This window comes from Monodon monoceros, unplaced genomic scaffold (assembly GCF_005190385.1).
Source record: "Monodon monoceros isolate NGI ecotype Baffin Bay Population unplaced genomic scaffold, NGI_Narwhal_1 Super_Scaffold_3, whole genome shotgun sequence".
NCBI classification, from domain to species: Eukaryota; Metazoa; Chordata; class Mammalia; order Artiodactyla; family Monodontidae; genus Monodon; species Monodon monoceros.
In genome coordinates, this window is record NW_021703780.1 from 32,874,185 (window position 1) to 32,891,267 (window position 17,083).

At 46.6% G+C, this 17,083-nt stretch overlaps 1 protein-coding gene across 7 annotated transcripts in view; it reads left to right on the forward strand.

The window, feature by feature from the left end:
- Window positions 1-17,083, forward strand: part of TRERF1 (transcriptional regulating factor 1) — a 204,383-nt gene that overhangs the window by 129,001 nt on the left and 58,299 nt on the right. For all 7 annotated transcript variants that reach the window (XM_029243689.1, XM_029243691.1, XM_029243688.1 and 4 more), the window contains one exon: window positions 8,874-8,988. The gene's annotated coding sequence lies outside the window, so the exon portion shown is untranslated. The remainder of the gene's footprint in view (window positions 1-8,873; window positions 8,989-17,083) is intronic.

Genomic DNA, 17,083 nt, shown 5'->3' on the forward strand with positions numbered 1-17,083 from the left:
ACTGACACTTTGGACCGGATAATTCTTTGTTGTGCTGTCCTGTGCACTGTAGGATGTAAGATGTTTAGCAGCATCCCTGACCTCTGCCCATATGATGCCAGTAGAACCTCCCAGCTATGACAACCAAAAAATGTCTACAGACATTGCCATTCCCTCGAGGGACGAAATCATCCCAGGTTGCAAACTACTACTCTACCATGTGCTGGAAGTCTCGCCACACCCACCCCCCGCAACAAAGAATTATCTAGCCCCAAATGTCAGTGGTGCCAAGTTCAAGATAGCCTGCTCTAGCACAGCACTGATGGAATGTTCTATTTTCTGCTGCCCAGTGGTAGCCACTTGTCACATGTGGCTGTGGAACACTTCAGATGTGGCTGGTACGACTGACGAACTGAGTTTTTAAGTTTATTTCATTTTAATTAATTTTATTTTTTTTTAAGATTGTTTTTATGTGGACCAATTTTTTAGTCTCTATTGAATTTGTTACAATATTGCCTCTGTTTTATGTTTTGGTTTTTTGGCCCCGAGGCATGTGGGATCTTAGCTCCCAGACCAGGGGTCAAACCCACACCCCCTGCATTGGAAGGCGCAGTCTTAACCCCTGGACTGCCAGGGAAGTCCCCATTAGTTTTAATTTAAATAGCCACTTAAATAGGCTAGTGGCTACCATATTGGATAGCACAGCTCTAGAGAAACCTGTGCGGCTCACACTTTAGTGTCACACAAGTCATCTGGGGAGAGCAGAGTCTGATTCAGCAAACTTGGGGTGAGGACTGAGAGTCTGCATTTCTAGTGAATTCCCAGGAGATACCAAGGACCTCAGTTTTAGTAAGATGACCTAAGTCTCTAACCTAAAGATCATATAAACACAAAAATGACATTTCTGCTGCCTGGAAGGGCTTGTTAAAAGACACAGTGGTGTAGTATGGGGTGATGGGGAAAATATGGTCTGTGGAGTCAGACAGATACTGGTATGAATCCACTGTTACTCAGCTGTGTGCCCTGGGCAACTTACTTAACCTCTCTGAGCCTCAGTCTCCTCAACTATAAAACAAAACAGTGATCATTCCCGACTTGCAGTGTGATTCTGAGACACTGTATTTGAAAGCACCAAGCCCAGTGCCTGCCTGGCCCATACTGGGCACTCAGGAAATAGCAGCAGGAGTTACTGATTCATCTAAAGTAAAGGCATCATTTACACACATCAGCCCTTAACGTTTAGGCCATGCCTGAGACCCCCATGTCAGAATCACTCAGATGTTCTTTGGAAAAGCAGATCCCTGGGCCCAGCCCACACCTACTGAGTCAGAGCCTCTCACGGTGGGGCCCTGGAAGCTTTATTTATTGTTGTTTTTAATTGAGGTACAATTCGCACAGCATAAAATCAACCACTGACCGTTTTAAAGTATAGAGGTCAGCGGCATTTAGTGCGTTCTCAGTGTTGTGCAGCCATCACCTCTGTCTAGTTCCAAGGCATTTTCATCACCCCAAAAGGAAACCCCATACCCATTAAGCAGTCACCCCTCATTCTCCTACCAGCCCCAGCCCCTGGCAACCACTGGTCTGCTTGATATCTCCATGGACTTACCTACTTTCTGGGTATTTCAGATAAAAGGAATCATTCAGGGCTTCCCTGGTGGCACAGTGGTTGAGAGTCTGCCTGCCGATGCAGGGGACACGGGTTCGTGCCCTGGTCCGGGAAGATCCCGCATGCTGCGGAGTGGCTGGGCCTGTGAGCCATGGCCGCTGAGCCTGCGCGTCCGGAGCCTGTGCTCCACAACGGGAGAGGCCACAACAGTGAGAGGCCCGCGTACCACAAAAAAAAAAAAAAAAAAAAGGAATCATTCAATATGTGACCTTTTGTGTCTGACTCTTTTCACTTAATGTTTTCGAGGGTCATCCATGTTGTCGCATGTATCAGAACTTCATTCTTTTTTATGGCTGAATAATATTCCATTGTATGTAGATACCAGATTTATCTGTTAGCCGGTTGATGGACGTTTGGGTCGTTTCCACTTTTGTGGCTATTGTTAATAGAGCTTCTTTGAACATGTGTGAACACGTTTTTGTTGGAGTGCCTGTTTTCAGTTCTTTTGGGTTTACACCTAGGAGTAGGGTTACTGGGTCATTGATAACTCTAAGGAACTGCCACACTGTTTTCTAAAGCAGCTGCACCATTTTCCATTCCTGCCAGCAGTGCAGAAGGGTTCCGATTTCTCCACATCCTCACCAACACTTGTTATTATTTTATTATTACCAACGTAGTGGGTGCAAGGTGAAGCTTCATTCTTAACTTCCCCAGGTGGTCCCTATGGGCGCTAGAGCTATATTCAGGAGAGCTTGCCCTGCACTGGGTTAAGTGATGGTCTGTTTCTCACAGAGGCATGGGACTTGGGACTCAGTCAAACAGGGCTTTTGTTGGGCTGGTGAAACCCATCAGAGGATTGGAGTTGTTAATTTGAGTGTGTTTAAGAGGTTGGATTTTTTTTCACACATCTTACTGTCTTAGCCCATAACGAAAAAGGATGGCTTATAAACAACAAAAATTTATTTCACACCGTTCTGGAGGCTGGATGTCCAAGATCAACATGCCAGCATGGTCACATTCTGTGAGGGCCCTTTCTTCCTGGTGCATTGCTAATACTTTCTCACTGTGTCCTCACATGGCAGAAGGGGTGAGGGAGCTATCGGGATCTCTTTGATAAGGGCACTAATCCCATTCATGAGACCTCCACCCTCATGACCTAAGCACCTCCCAGAGCCCCCACCTACTAATAGCATCACATTTGGGGGTTAGGATTTCAACATATGAATTGGTGGGGGAGGGACAGAACATTTAGCACGTAGCACTTACTCCCTCCCCTTTAGTAAGGGGAACTAAGAGGATAGGGACAGCTTGTTCTCAGCTTGCCCTGGAAAGGCCAGATCAGTGCAGATGACCGGTGGGAGCTCCCCCACCCCAGTGCCCCCATGGGCAAGTTACTGCAAAGCACCTCTACCTGCGGCTTGGGGCTGGCCTGGAGGGCCTGTCCCGGCACAAACTGGCTTTGAATTCTTCTGTTTTAATAAAATTTAAGGTGAAGTTTTGCACTCTACCGGATAGTATAGCCGGGCCTGATTTAATTTTTAAAATTAGGGGTTATGCCCCCAAATATTTAAGTGTATTTCAGGAACACATAAGGTTAATCCTGTGGCTCTGAGGATAAAGGTGATAAACCAGGGCTAGCGGGTAGAGGAGTGTCGGGGAGGGGGTTATCGTGGGAGTGCTTCATGAAAGGAATAGTATTCCTGTCTAACAATGAGGATTTTGTTTCCCTCTTCCGGAATTTCCTCGAATATAATCTCTGGGGTGGAAAACAACATTTAAACGATGCATTGTATCCACAAGCAAAGGGAGCAAGGTCCTACTGTAACTCCCTGGGCCACTTCAAGATTGCTGTAGGACAGAAGCCCAGCACCCATGGCCTCCTTAGGTTCTCAGCTTTGGCCACATGTCACAACACCTGACCAGCTTTAAGCACTATTGTCTAATGGGTTTTGGTGAACCCCAAGCATCTGTGTTTTTTAAAGCTCCCCAGGTGATTTTGATTTGCAGACAAACTGCTGTGCTCACCCATGGGACACGATGGTGCAAAAAGCAGACACTTGCTCATGCCCTCAGAGAGCTTACAGTCTGACTGGAGAGGCCCCCTCATTAATCACATAATTAATTCATTGCAACTTTGATAAGTGCTGTTGCACACTTGCGTTTCTGGAGAGTCAGAGAAGTCTCACTGAAGCTGTATTTGAAAGCTAACTAGATGTTAATGAGGAGGGCGCTAGGAGAAGAGCATCCCAGTCAGAGGGACCAGCATGTGCAGAAGTCCTGGGGTAAGAAAGAGCTTGGAGTGTGTGAAGACCTGAAAGACAAGCTGACTGGGGCTGTGAGCAAGGGAATAGGAGGCCTGAGGAGGTTGGAGAGTGGATGGTGGTCCGCCATCCATTGTCAGCCTATGATAAGTCTGTCTGATATGCTCTCAGTGTTTGAGCTGCTGTGATATTGGTCGAATACCCCAGCTTCTGTGTTCTGGAATAACCAGGTGCATGGAGACCTGATGAAGTGGCCACCTATCTCTCATAATGGTCTGAGCAGGAATGCCCTCTTCTAGTGCCTATAAATTATTCTTTTCTCAACCTCCATGGAGGTAAGAGTGGGGCATCTACAGAAGAGGAGAGATGGTTGGAGAGAGAATGGGAGTTTTCACCACGTTGGAGAAGCTTCCAGGCCTCCCCATCTGTTGATAGAATGTGTCTCCCTTGAAAATTAGATCTTCTTCCGTGTCACCATCATCTCTGTGCAGGAGAACTTGTTTGACAGAATGAGTGGCCCCCACGTGACTGGAGTCTAAGATTTCTCATTGCGTTGATGACTCTCCACCCTGTTTCTTAGATGTTCTTAGATTAAATCTACAGATTTAATTCCTCTTCCTCCTCAATTTCTTCTCCTCCCCCTCCTGCTTTTCCTTCTTTTAAAAATCTGTGCCAATTTCTAATTTATTGTGGGTGGCATGGAGGGAATTCTTCACACTTCATTGGGTCCTGCTTCCCATTTCAGAAGCTCCACAGTTTGTCTCCTGTGTCCCCTCCCCTCCCCTGGCTGCCACCCTGCTCCTGTCCAGTTTTCATTTCAACTGCTCTGTGGCCAACAGGAACCCTTCCTCTTGGGTTTGAGCCTCTCAGTACCCATTTAAAGTGTTCATGTCTCTATAGTAGTTTTTCCCTCCCAAGACTCTTAAATCTTCATTCTCCCCTTAACTCTAACAGCAGTGTGGTCTGTAAGGCATCATTAGTCACCACTGTGTGCAGAAGGGAAACTGAGGCCCAGACAGCCGTGTGGGGCATGGGACAGAGTCTGGCCTTGCCGGGTGGCTTGCTGCCTGTGGGTCCCTGGGAAATCACAGAGCCTTCCAGGGCTGTGTCCTCACTGGTCGTGTGGGAAAGACCTAAGTAAGATTTCCATGCCCGTAAGGCAGTGCCGTGGTAGGGAGGAAGGGCTTTCCGGCTTCCCGTTCTGGTTCCGTCACTTAGTTCTGTGGTCTGGGACAAACCAGCAGGCCTCAGTTTCCTCACTTGTAACATGGTGATACCAACAGTGACCCCGCAGGACTATTGTGACTATTCGGGTGCTTCTTGGGAAGGCCCAGCACCAGGCCTGGCCTGTGTTTAGGCCTTCAGGGTGTGGTAGCTGTTCCATCTCCTCTCCCTTCTGGAACTCGGCTGTTTGTCCAAGGAAACCCCAGCCGTTAGTGGTGGAACTAGAACCCAAGTCTGCTGGCTGCCGGCCCGGAGCCCCTGGGTAGAGCTCCCTGTAAGTCCTGGGGTAGCATCCAGAGAGAGTGGGCCTGGGGCCACCGAGGTGAGACTCAGTGCCCGTTAGCCCTGGTGCAGGGGGACTTCCCGCTGGGAACTCTCAGCACAGTGGCAGGGGACCCATGAGGTCACACACCAAGAAACTGTGAGTCATCGGGACCCCTGCACCCCTGCAAAGCTGCCCTGCAGCCCCAGTACCAGCTGGGAAATTGTTTCATGGATTCCTGTTGATTTTCATGTTGAGGGAGGAGCATGGCTGTCCCCACACACTGCTGTGTGATAGTAATGCTGACACTTATCCAGGGCCAGTTGGGAGCCAGGAAATGTGCTCGGTGTAGGACCTGTGCTCTTGCTGATCTCGCAGCAAGGAAGGCACTGCTAACTCCATTTTATGAAAGAACCAGGCCAAATGGCCAGTGAGGGGCGGGGCCAGATTTGAACCCTGGTCTGCTTGGCCCCAAAGCTCATATTCTGTGCATGAAATTGTATGACCTTCCGTCGAGTAACATTCACCACGAGGTTTCTCCAGCAGTCATTTAATAATAGAACGCTGGGCTTCCCTGGTGGCGCAGTGGTTGGGAGTCCGTCTGCTGATGCAGGGGACGCGGGTTCGTGCCCCGGTCCGGGAAGATCCCACATGCCGTGGAGCGGCTGGGCCCGTGAGCCATGGCCCCTGGGTCTGCGCGTCCGGAGTCTGTGCTCCGCAACGGGAGAGGCCACAACCGTGAGAGGCCCGCGTACCGCAAAAAAAAATTAAAAATAATAGAATGCTTGTTCACATCCCCAAACCCACATCCACTGTCAGTCTACGTCAGCCCTGACCAACTAATTTTCTCCACTGGTCAAATTGGATTTGGCCAAGTTACCACTGTTGAAGAGAAAAATAGATGAGTCCCAAAACTTGCTATAAAATGGGAGGAAGGATAAGATGGCCCCTGTGTTGGATGCCTCATGCCAGCTTAGGAAGAGGGAGAATTAGCTGACATGCACCTTACTTTCCTGGCTCGCCTTAAGTAACTTCTTGGGCACTTTTGGAAAAACCTGCACATCTATAATGCATGGTCTGAATACCATCACAGTGGAAACATGATGTGAGTCAAGAACCGATTCGGTCCTTATTAAGAGCCTCCTTTCACAGCTAGAATGTGCCGTGTTCCTTCCGTCACAGGAACTTTGCACAGCCTATTGTGCTGGCAACACCTTTTCTTTCTGTCTTTTCCCTCCTGCCCCCACCCTATTTTGTTTCACTAATTTATTCTTAGGGCTCAGATTAAAGACTAATTCTTTAGGAAAGCACCACTGACCCTTTCCTGTGCTAGATCTACCTCTGACATACGCTGTTATGGCAGTAATCATACTTCTTCAGAGCACCGCTATTATAGTTATTTCTAATTTATTAATGTTGGTTTCCCCACTAGAGGATAAACTCCATGAAGGCAGGGACCACATTGGTCTCAACTGCTGTATGCCTAGTGCTTTGCACTTGCCTGCTATATACTAGGCACTCAGTCAACAATGGATGGACCAGTGGATGGTTGGATAGATGGATTGAGCTAGTTAACTTCATTTCCTTTACCTTAACTCCAGCCAATATACTCTTCTTGCAGGAAAGGGGGATTGTAATTGCCTGTTTGTATGTCTCCCTTGGGTCTCTTTGAAGAAGAGCCCATATTACGAACACTAGCATCTAGCCCAGCGCCTGACATATGAAAGTCGGCTGTGTGGTCTAAGCTTAATCTTGCCCATGAGTGATTCCAAGGACTGTTGCTCCTGTCGGGGATCCTGGAGAGTTATTTTCGCATGTTGAGAATAAGGACGAAACACTCATGGAAACTGAGGGAAGTCCATCCCTGCTTCCCACCTCGTGCCATAGTTTAGCTTCTTGGTAAGATCTGCTCCTGAAGTTGCCAGTTACTCTGTTGACTTATTTATACATAAATAGTTATTCCTGTAACCTTCACTTAGCCAACATTCAGAGATAATGATAGACAATCTCGGTAACATCACAGACATCGCTTCCAAAGCATTCCCTTGCTATAGGAATGTTTATGATGTGCTTATCGCTAGAATTTCATGAGCAACAAACTCCCAAATTGCAAATGACTTAGCATTTGAAGCCAGGAGTGAGTGTACGTGTGTATGCATTTAAAAAAAAAAAAAAGACTTTGAAAAGGGAATTTTTTCTTCTACAGAGATATCTTCTAAAGTTTAAAATAAGAACTACATAAAAGCTGAGAGTTTAGAGGAATGAGCACTTTCTCTTAAGCGTTCAAATGGGGGAAAATGACTTGTAATCTCTCCCTCAAGTATTAAGGCAATAGGCATTTAAAGGCTTTTTTGGGAGCTGGCTGTCACAGACAAAAGATTTCTCAATTTAAAAAACATCATTTTTATAACATTAAATGGTAGGAATGAACGCCAGCAGCCCTCTTGACATTTTGGAAATGCTTTATTTTTTGAAACGTCCCAGTCCATTTTAATAGATGACACTTTTGTTCTTCCCATTCCGGGCAGTAGCTTTGGCTGGGGTTGCCATAGTTACAATTGGAAGTTCAAGGTAGAGCAGGACAGGGCTCCAGGCACAACTTCTGACCAGGTTCCCGTGAACCCAGTGTGTTGGTGCCACCACCTCAGACACCCCCCCGCCACACTTTCCCAAACTCCCTGCTGTAACTCTCCTTCTTGGAGACTCTCTGAACAGTCTGAACTGTAGTCCAGAGGGTGAATTTGACATCATTTTCATTTCCAACCACCCTCTCTGAACCAAGAGCTCAGCCAGACATCTCAGGAAGGTTGCACTCTTTACAAACGTTTCCTATAGCATGCTTCTCAGCTGTGGTTTGTGGAATGGTGCTGGTCTGCAAGCTGTTTACCGGTCCACGAGATCAGTACAGAAATTGAGAGGAGGCGCTTAGAAACTCTCATGCCGATTTGACAGAGTAAGCTGTTGAATCATTAAGAAGTAGGCTTGTACTCTATGAATATTTTTGTCATTTCATTTTTCTACCAGTTCCTTTTCTTATATTTTATAAAAGTATTCATCCGTGATGGATCAGAAATTAAAAACAAAGAACTGGTCCTTCATAACAAAGAGCTTGAGAAGCCCTGTGCTGTAGCACTTGTAAGCTGCCTCTGCTCCCTGTGGGACAGGTAGGCTGTTGAATGAACTTGGAGAAATCACAGCACTTACCAAATTATCTTGTAGTGAAACATGTGTATGTCTCTCTCTCTCTCTTCTCTCTCTCCCCTTCTTTCTCTCTCTCTCTCTCTCGCTAGGCTGTTGCTTGAAAGCAGGGACTGCATCTGATTCATCTTTGTAGCCTCGTTCCTTAGAGCCCTGCCTGGCACATCGGAGGGCGTGGGAAACATTCGTCCTGCGCCTGTCTGCTCCCCAATGACATGAGAGTGGCTGAGGCCAGCCTCGCGAGCTCCCGCGGCTTCTGGATAGTGTCCTTGGCAGGCTGGTGATGGAGAGCTGGGAGCAGACGATGAAGAAGTGACCTTTCTTTCTCTTTTTCCCACAGAACTAGGCCTCCTCTTCCCACCTGCCCAGCAGCATGAGAGCAGCACGACTGGCCGGCCGCAGGAGAAGCCCCCAGAGCCAGGCCCCCAACCCGACCATCTGCTGCGGAGGCCAAGGTGAGCTTGCTTCCCTTTTCCTGGAAAGTCTCGGCATTTTCATTTGAACTAATTCTCTATGCTTTTGTAATCCCTTGCCATATGCTGGGAAAATGGGGTTTACTGGGACTTGGGTAGACTGAAAAAGTACATGTCAGCCTAATGGGGCAAAACGTGCTCATTTCGGCTAATGGAGAGGCCGATGGTGGAGCAGGAAGGACACTGGATTGAGTTTCTGGGGACTGAAGCTCTCATTATTCCTTCACCACCTCCTGAATCTGGGACCTTGGGCAGATCTTTTGGGGATCGGGTATCCAGGGAGTTTTGGATGAAGGGATCTCTGGGATAGGATACAATTGGAAGGATGGTCCACTCATGGTCTGGGGCTCTCAGGACGCCCTGGATAGTCTCCTGTCCCACACAGGGTCATAAAGGGCCTTAGAGGATAAGCCAGGCCAATTCCCGGCCAATGTTGAGCAACGAATTGTTCGAAAATTCTTCCTAATATTGAGACAAATTCTTCCTCTCTGAAATTTCTAACTTCTCTCCTCTGCTCTGCCACATGGACCCACAAAGACTGGGCTTTCAAAGACTCTTCCACATGACCCTCTCTTTGGATTTGGAGATGGCTGTCGTGACTCTGTTTTTCTGTTTTGTATAAATTCTCCCTGGAGACTGGCACCACTCACCTTGTCCTCTTGTCCCCTCCGTGTTAGAAAGGGCTTCATCACCTCCAGTGTTGGTCCTCAGTGCTCACTCAGCCGGTACCATCCTCAACAGAGAATCCTTCGTTCGCCACTCATTCTTCAGGACCTATTAAGAGACCCCTTTGTGACAGTCGCTGTACTAGACTCTGGAGATACCTCAGTGAACAAGAAAGACAGGGTCTTTTTCTTTTTTAAGATGAAATAGGTATGGATCCTTGGAGAGAGTTTGAAATAAGCATTGAACCATTTCTGTGTGCTCCTTTTAAATATTTTATCTTTTCATTTTTTTTCCTTAAATGTTTTATGAGTGCTTGAAAAAGCGTGTACTCTCTGATTATTAGATATATAGTAGTTTTCTATATATGGTCATTAAAATAAGCTAGTTCATTGTGCTGTTCAAATCATCTGTAATACGTCCTTGTCTGTTTTTGTCTGACTAATCTTCTCAATAACACATTATTGAGAGACATGTTAAAAATCTCCCATTGGATTTGTCCATTTCCCCTTGTAGTGCCAAAAATTTTGCTCATGTATAAAATTTTGTATATTTTAAGGCAATGCTGTTTGGTTAGAACAGGTGTATCTTACTGATGAATTGGGATTCATTTCAACCATGTTTATATTTGTTTTTTTTCTGCTCCTTCTTTTTGGTTGAGATGTTTTTCCCTCCTCATTCCATCTTCTGTCTTCTTAGTTGGAAGTTATGTGCTCTATATCTGTTCTTTCAAATGTTTAGCCGATCTATTTTAACAGGCATACTTAACAAAGTCTAAAATTAATCAATGTCTTTACCTGCCTCCCCCAAAACACAAGAACCATAAACTGGTTTAATTCTAACCACTACCTCTCCCAATTTATATACAATTGTTATCCTGTGTTTTCATGCTGTCCTGTTTTTTTCCCTACAATTTAGACATCATTGTTTTATATGATGTGTTTGTATCCACATTCTTATCCATATCTTTTCTCACCATTCTTTCATGAATTGGAGATCATTATCCTTCTGCCTGAAATAAACCCCTTTTAGCATTATCCTTTAGTGAGAGTCTGTTGGTGGTAAACTTTCAAGTTGTTTTTGCTTTGGTTTGGTTTGGTTTTTGTTGGCTTGACACTATATTTTGCTCTCAATTTTGAAAGGTAGCTTTACTGGATATTTTCTCTTCGGTCACTGAAACCATTATTCCACTACCTCTGGCTCTGAATGTTGCTGTTGAGAAGTTGGCTGTTGGTCTTCCTTTATAAGTGACCTGGCATTTCCCTCTAGTTACATTAAAGATGTTGCTGCTTTCTTTGGTGTTCTGCCACTTCTCTCTCATGTAGCTAGGTGTCAGTTTCTCTGTCTTTATTCTGTTCGGGTTTCATTGGGATTCCTAGAGCTAAAGATGAGTGTCTTTCAACAGTTCTGGAGGATTCTCACCCTTCATTCTTTGAATATTGACTCTTTCACACTCTTTCTAATAGCTCCTTTTGGAACTCCAGTTAGACATATGGTGGACCTTCTCATTCTATTCTCCGTATCTCGTAACCTCTATTCCATATTTCTCACCTCATTGTCCCTCTGTGCTGAACTCTGAATAATTTCTTCCAACCTGTCTTCCATTTAATTTATTCTGTGTTTCAAATGCTGTTTAATCCATCCATTGAAATTTTTTCCTTTCGGCTTCTTTATTTATCATTTCTAGAAGTTCTGGTCCATTATTTTTTAAATCTGCTTGGTGATTTTCTCTTATTTCTTGCTTATATTTGCAAACTTCTTGATTTCTTTAACATATTGAAATTGCTATTTAGAAATAGTAGAATTTCATGTCTGGTAATTGAGAATCTGAAATCTTTGCAGGTCTGATTCTGCCGTCTGTTGCTTCTGCTGGCTAGTACTCATAATGCCTTGTTGTTGTTTCCTTGTTGTTGTTATTTTCTTTGAGCTGTTCATTTTCCTTAGAACTTTACCTTTGTGAACTATTTGAGGTATGGCTTGAAGTTAATTTTTCCAGAGACGTTTTGCATTAACTTCTGCTAGTTGTCTGGGGGCACTCCCAATCAAAAATCACTTTAAATTCATTTTCTACCCAAAGCTTTTCTGGCTACATAAGTAGCATGAATTCAAACTGCAAATCGGTGTGAGATCCAGCTTATGGGTTCAGATTTCTACCCAGCCCAAGGTCAGGTTTCCTCGTGGTCTCCTTTTGTGTTGGGGGTCTATTTCTCATTCATTGAGGGTGGAGCCTTTTGAAGTCCCAATTTTATGAAGGAACTAAGCTTTTTCTCCTGTTTCCTGAACGCTGTGCAGCTCTCATGAGAAACTTAGAATCTGTAGGGTTTGGCAGGAACCCTCAGGGCAAAAGCCAGGTTTGCTGCTAGCTTACATCCCAAAGTTCCTGCTTTTGGTTTTGTTTTTGGTCTTCGAAGAATCCTTCCATTTATACCAGTTCAGCAGTGTGTATACAATCTTTTTATTTTAAATTTTAAACAGCATGTTAAGTTGTTTCAGTTGGGAAGGTCAAGTAGGGTATCTGATCTGCCATATTGCCAGAAGGTCTGTTTTCTTTCTTTCCTACCATAGCCCCCTAGGGCAGGAATTACTATTCCTTGTTCACAGAAGAATGAACCAAGGCTCAGAAAGGACACGTAACTGACTGCAGTCACGGGGCTAGCAGGTGATGGACCGGCAAGGAGTATGTCCCTCCCCTATCCCCTTTTCCCACCTTTGCTCTCCTCAGAATAACTTAACCAATTTTGGGGGGATTAGCTTTATGCTCACAAAGGATATAAGTTCCTACCAGAATAAATAAATAGTTGGGCAGCTTTGTAAAATTTGTTTATGAATCTATTGTTTATCTTCCTCGAGAGAGGAAATGGCTTCTGCATATTTTGTGGTTTGTTTCTCCCGTGGTCCCCAGCAACCTTCCTGCTTCATTCCCACTTGGCAAAGACCTCCTGGACCTGCAGCCAGATCCCATGTGCACCTCAAGGTTGAGGACAAGACCCCAACTTCCTCTTGTCCTCGTGCTCTCTCTCCTTCTCCCTTCCCTTGTGCCTCTTTTCCACACCCCCCAACCCCATCCTTCCTGCTGTTAGTCTTCCTGTCTCCTGTCTGTGTACCTTTCATCGGAGGGGAGGCCACAGAGCACAGTGGTTAGACGTTTTGGGCTTGGGGGCAGGAGAAAGAGCTGAGTTTGAACCTAGCTCTGCCTCTCACTAGCTTCGTCTCTCTGAGCTTCCATTTCTTCATCTGCAACATGGGGACCACAGGCAAAGCTGTTCAAGGTTGAAATGAGATGATGTATGTACGTAGAGCTTGGAGCATCACAAGCACCCAGTCCGTGGTACTCAACACCATCATGACTAAGAACAGACCCCTTCAAGACTCGCACCCCTGTTCAGTGATGCTCTCATGTTGGCAGAGCTGGTTTATGAAATGTGATGGAAAAGGAGGCAGGAGTCTAGGGTCAATGTGGGATTCCCAGCCCCGCTGGGGTGTTTTTAAAACTAATCGGAGGGAAAGCAGAACACACTGGTCTGGCCAGTGTTTGCACAGGCTATAAACCATGGGTTCTAGAAATGTTCATCCCTAAAGATGGGGCATCTCAGCATCTCAGCCCTCCCTCCAAGCTGTTCCTTCTGTCTTAGAACCATGAGAGCTCTGGAACCTCATGACATCACTCGCTGGGGAGTTGTCCCTGTGGTGCCCACAGCCCAGTCAGTGGATGGCACACCAACTCTGCTGGACACATGTCCAGAAGGGGCAGGATGGGTGGTCTCCACTGTCCATCTGACTTCCATTCTTAAAGCTGACATGACTGCTTATAAACACACACTCCCTGCTCATAAGTAGTGACTTTATATTACACTCAGATTTGTGTCACTTCCTGATTTGATATCTATCAGGCAACAACTTTTTTAGCACCTGCTATTTGTAGTGACTCTGGGCTTTGTACAGTGGGCAAGTGTTATGAAAAATGCATAGAGTTGCTATGACCCTAAAACTACTCTGAAAAATAGTCTATTTATTTAAAAAGACTTTATGACCAAAAAAATGCATGAAGGATAAAACACCTTCACAAGATTAAGTGCCAGGTATTCAGAATAGGTTTCCAGGGGGGACAGCACTGTGCCTTCGAGTGCTCAGGGAAGACTTCCTGGGGAAGGCTAGGAAGAAGATTGGGGCTGGCCCCGTGGGGCAGGTAGGGTGAGGTGGCTGGAAAAGGAACCTTGTACATTGGGGGTGTCGAAGTGGTGTGAACTGAGGTTTAGAGATGGGCATTCTCTTGAGCTAGTGAGATCCAGTGCAGTGCTTCTAGCCCCACAGATGGCCTCAGTGGCGTCTCTTCGAGAGCCACCTCCACTAGCATATCAAGTGCCCTGACAAGTCCTGCAATCATGTTTGACTGTGCTTCACCAGGTTTCCCAACTGTGTCTGATCATGCATGGCCAGTGAACATGGTGGTCTTGAATGGATTTGCATTTGCCTTTTTATCTCCCTGCAAATGCTACCAACTCACTTTTGTAAAACAGGGATTGACAACTTTCTTTAAAAATTCAGTCTGTGGGGATCAAAAAATTATTTCCAAATAATTTTCAAAGACAAGTCAACCACTTGTCTTCCTTTTCCAAGTGTGGCTCTAGTACTTAGAAGGGTGGGGTTTTGCAGGAGCCTGAAGATTGATGCTGCTGCACTAGGGAGGGAGCTGACTCCCACGACGATGTCCACTGACATTCTCGACCTAGCTGAGGGGCCAGGCCCAACCCCACCCCATCCCCACCCTGCCTGCAAACCTCAAAGTCTATTAACGGCCTCTCTCCAGATAATGATTCATGCTTCCTGTCCCTCCTCCTTTCTAGTTACTCAGAGCTGTGAGCCAAGATTGATTACTTACACCATCCAACTGGCCTCGCCCATGGGGAGCTCAACTGGTAGATTAAATATTCTTCATGGGCGACACCCCAGGTTGAGTTCTCCTTGTCAGCTGAGTCCTGCGCAGTGAAACAAGGGGTTGTCCCAGATGCAGATGTGGAGATGGTTTGCAGAACTAGGAAGTCTCGGGACACATCATGTTCGGGAGTATGTGAGGAGTTTGGGGAGCCGGGGTTACTGTGAGTAGAGAAACAAGGAGGTGCCCCAGGCACGGGACTCATATACTGCCATGGCCTCATAAAAGCCAACAGAAATAGGTTCTAAGCCGAGTCTTTAGATGCTCCTCTGGAGACTGGCTATCTGTTCCTTCTTGCTGTTAGGTGGTCTTGTTTCTAAAAACATTTTCATAATCTTTATTACACTCGTCATATAGATTATTCTATTTTTAAAAAATTAAAACACTCTAACTGAGCTTAAGTCTGCCCTGATAACCTCCCCCACCCACTCAGTTCCTTTTCCAAAATACCGCAGAAGCGAGATGGACATCCAGCTGTCCTGATTCCCAGTGTTCTTTCCCCCCAGGGGGCCAGGGTCCTTAGGGATCGGCTGTCAGTGGTGGAAAACCGTACCGCCTCAGTATCCTGCCTCAAGGTTGCTGGGTGTCCCAGAGACAGGCAGGGTCTGGGAGGTTCACCCAGCTAAGCCCTCGCTGGTCAGAGCCGGAGGGACCTCCTTGCAGTCCGTCAGGTCGAGCCTCCTCATTCTGCAGACGCTGGGTCTGAGATGCAGGGAGAGGAAGTCATTTGCCCAACAAGGTCGCAGGGCCAGTCTCCTTTTCTGTTTGGCCCGGGTTATCTTTATATTGGGTTTGCATTTCCTGAATACGCAGCAACTGGGTAGGGGGTGGAGGGCAGGGGAAGTGGGCTTAGAAGAGCCCCGTCTGAGAATGTTTAAATTTCCTGTGAGTGTCCCATGAAGAGGGAGATAATCTATGTGCACATGATCCAGAGGAGAGGGGGAGGCTTGGTTTAGGTCCAGAAGATGGAGAGTGGAGGGGAGAAGCAGGAGGGCAAATGGGAGCAATTCAGAGACGTTTTTTTAGGTGAGATAGAAATAAATAGAGGCTTGTTTCTTTGCATTTCCTTGTTGCCTTCTTGTGTTGCGTTTTTGGAGAACACTCAAGTCACGTGGAGGCTCTTGTTTTAGTGGTGTTCCTTTGTGGTTCTGGGGGGTACCTCTGGCCGAGGACCGGAGACCTCTGCTCTTGTCTCCCTCAGGTTGGCTTCTTCCTGGCACATGTGGTCCTTTGGAAATCTCTTCCCCCCTCAGAGCGTCCATAGCTTAGCTCAAAATGGGAGTACAGCCTCCTGCTGGGCTGCCTCACAGAAAGACAGTGGGTATGAGGGTGCCCCCCAGATGTTAAGGGTTGGCTTCATTTTCTCCCTAACTTCTGGGAGGCTGGCACGGACACTGAGTGATTCGGAGCTTCCACCAGGAAGGGTCTTGTTTGCCCGTCAGATCAGGTGGCAGATGTGGGCACCAAGGCCGCCCCAGGCTTGCTTTGGGACAGCCTTGCCAGACAGTGTGCCCCACGTTCCTTAAAGGGGGCCGTTGTTTAAGCAGGCCAGGAGGCTGTAACTGAAAGTAAGGAAACGGCAGATATAGACAGAGTTACTGCCAATTTCCTGGAGTCTGGGAGCTGGGGGCCCCCTTGCAACAGGAAGGGAAGTAGATTATTTCCTTATCTGGTATCATGGAGGGAATGAAATGTCTCTTTCCGGGTAACTGGGGCAGCACCTTTCAACTTCTCACTTTAATCATAACCACAAATATTCCTAAACTTTAGGTGGCCACTCAAGAATTACATCTCTTTCCCTCTCCTGGGGTCTTGAGCAGCTTGAGAGCCAGACCCCAGAGAGCAGAACACCCCCTTCGTTACCAGCAACCACACTAGAGAGCTTGGCCTGACTCATGGCCACACTGAGTCCCTCTTAGGCACCTCCAAGTCTCACTGACCCATGGAGATCCACAGGCCTCTCTCGCAGGGACCCACCTGCCCCAGAAAGCAAGTCTGCCCCATGAGCATGTCACATGGGCATCTGTATCCTCCTGCTTCTTCCTCTGCCTGGTGAACAGTATGCTAAACGCACATTAGCCTTTCCACGGTGACGCTGGATCTTTAGGGATAAAGGGGAATGTCCTCTGATGCAGTGGTGCTTTCAGGAGGGTGTCAAGGAGGGCCCACATGACTGTGGGTTTTCTCTCTTCCTTCCTGTGTCCACTTCTAGCCATTTCTGCCTCTGAGCACCGTGCTGCTCACTGAAACAAAGGGAGGGCTGAAGGTTGCCCGGGAAACAAATAACCAAATGTATTCAATCATGACTGAGTCATTGAGCCTTGATGTCAACTGTACTCAAGTCAAAACAAACCAACAGAAACCCCACCCAGGCGGTGAGACTTTATGAGTTCTCCCTGGACACCACGCATGTCCTGAACATTCTCCTGTTTAATCTTCATCAAAAACCTGGAATAATTAGGTGTTGTTATTCCTCTTTGA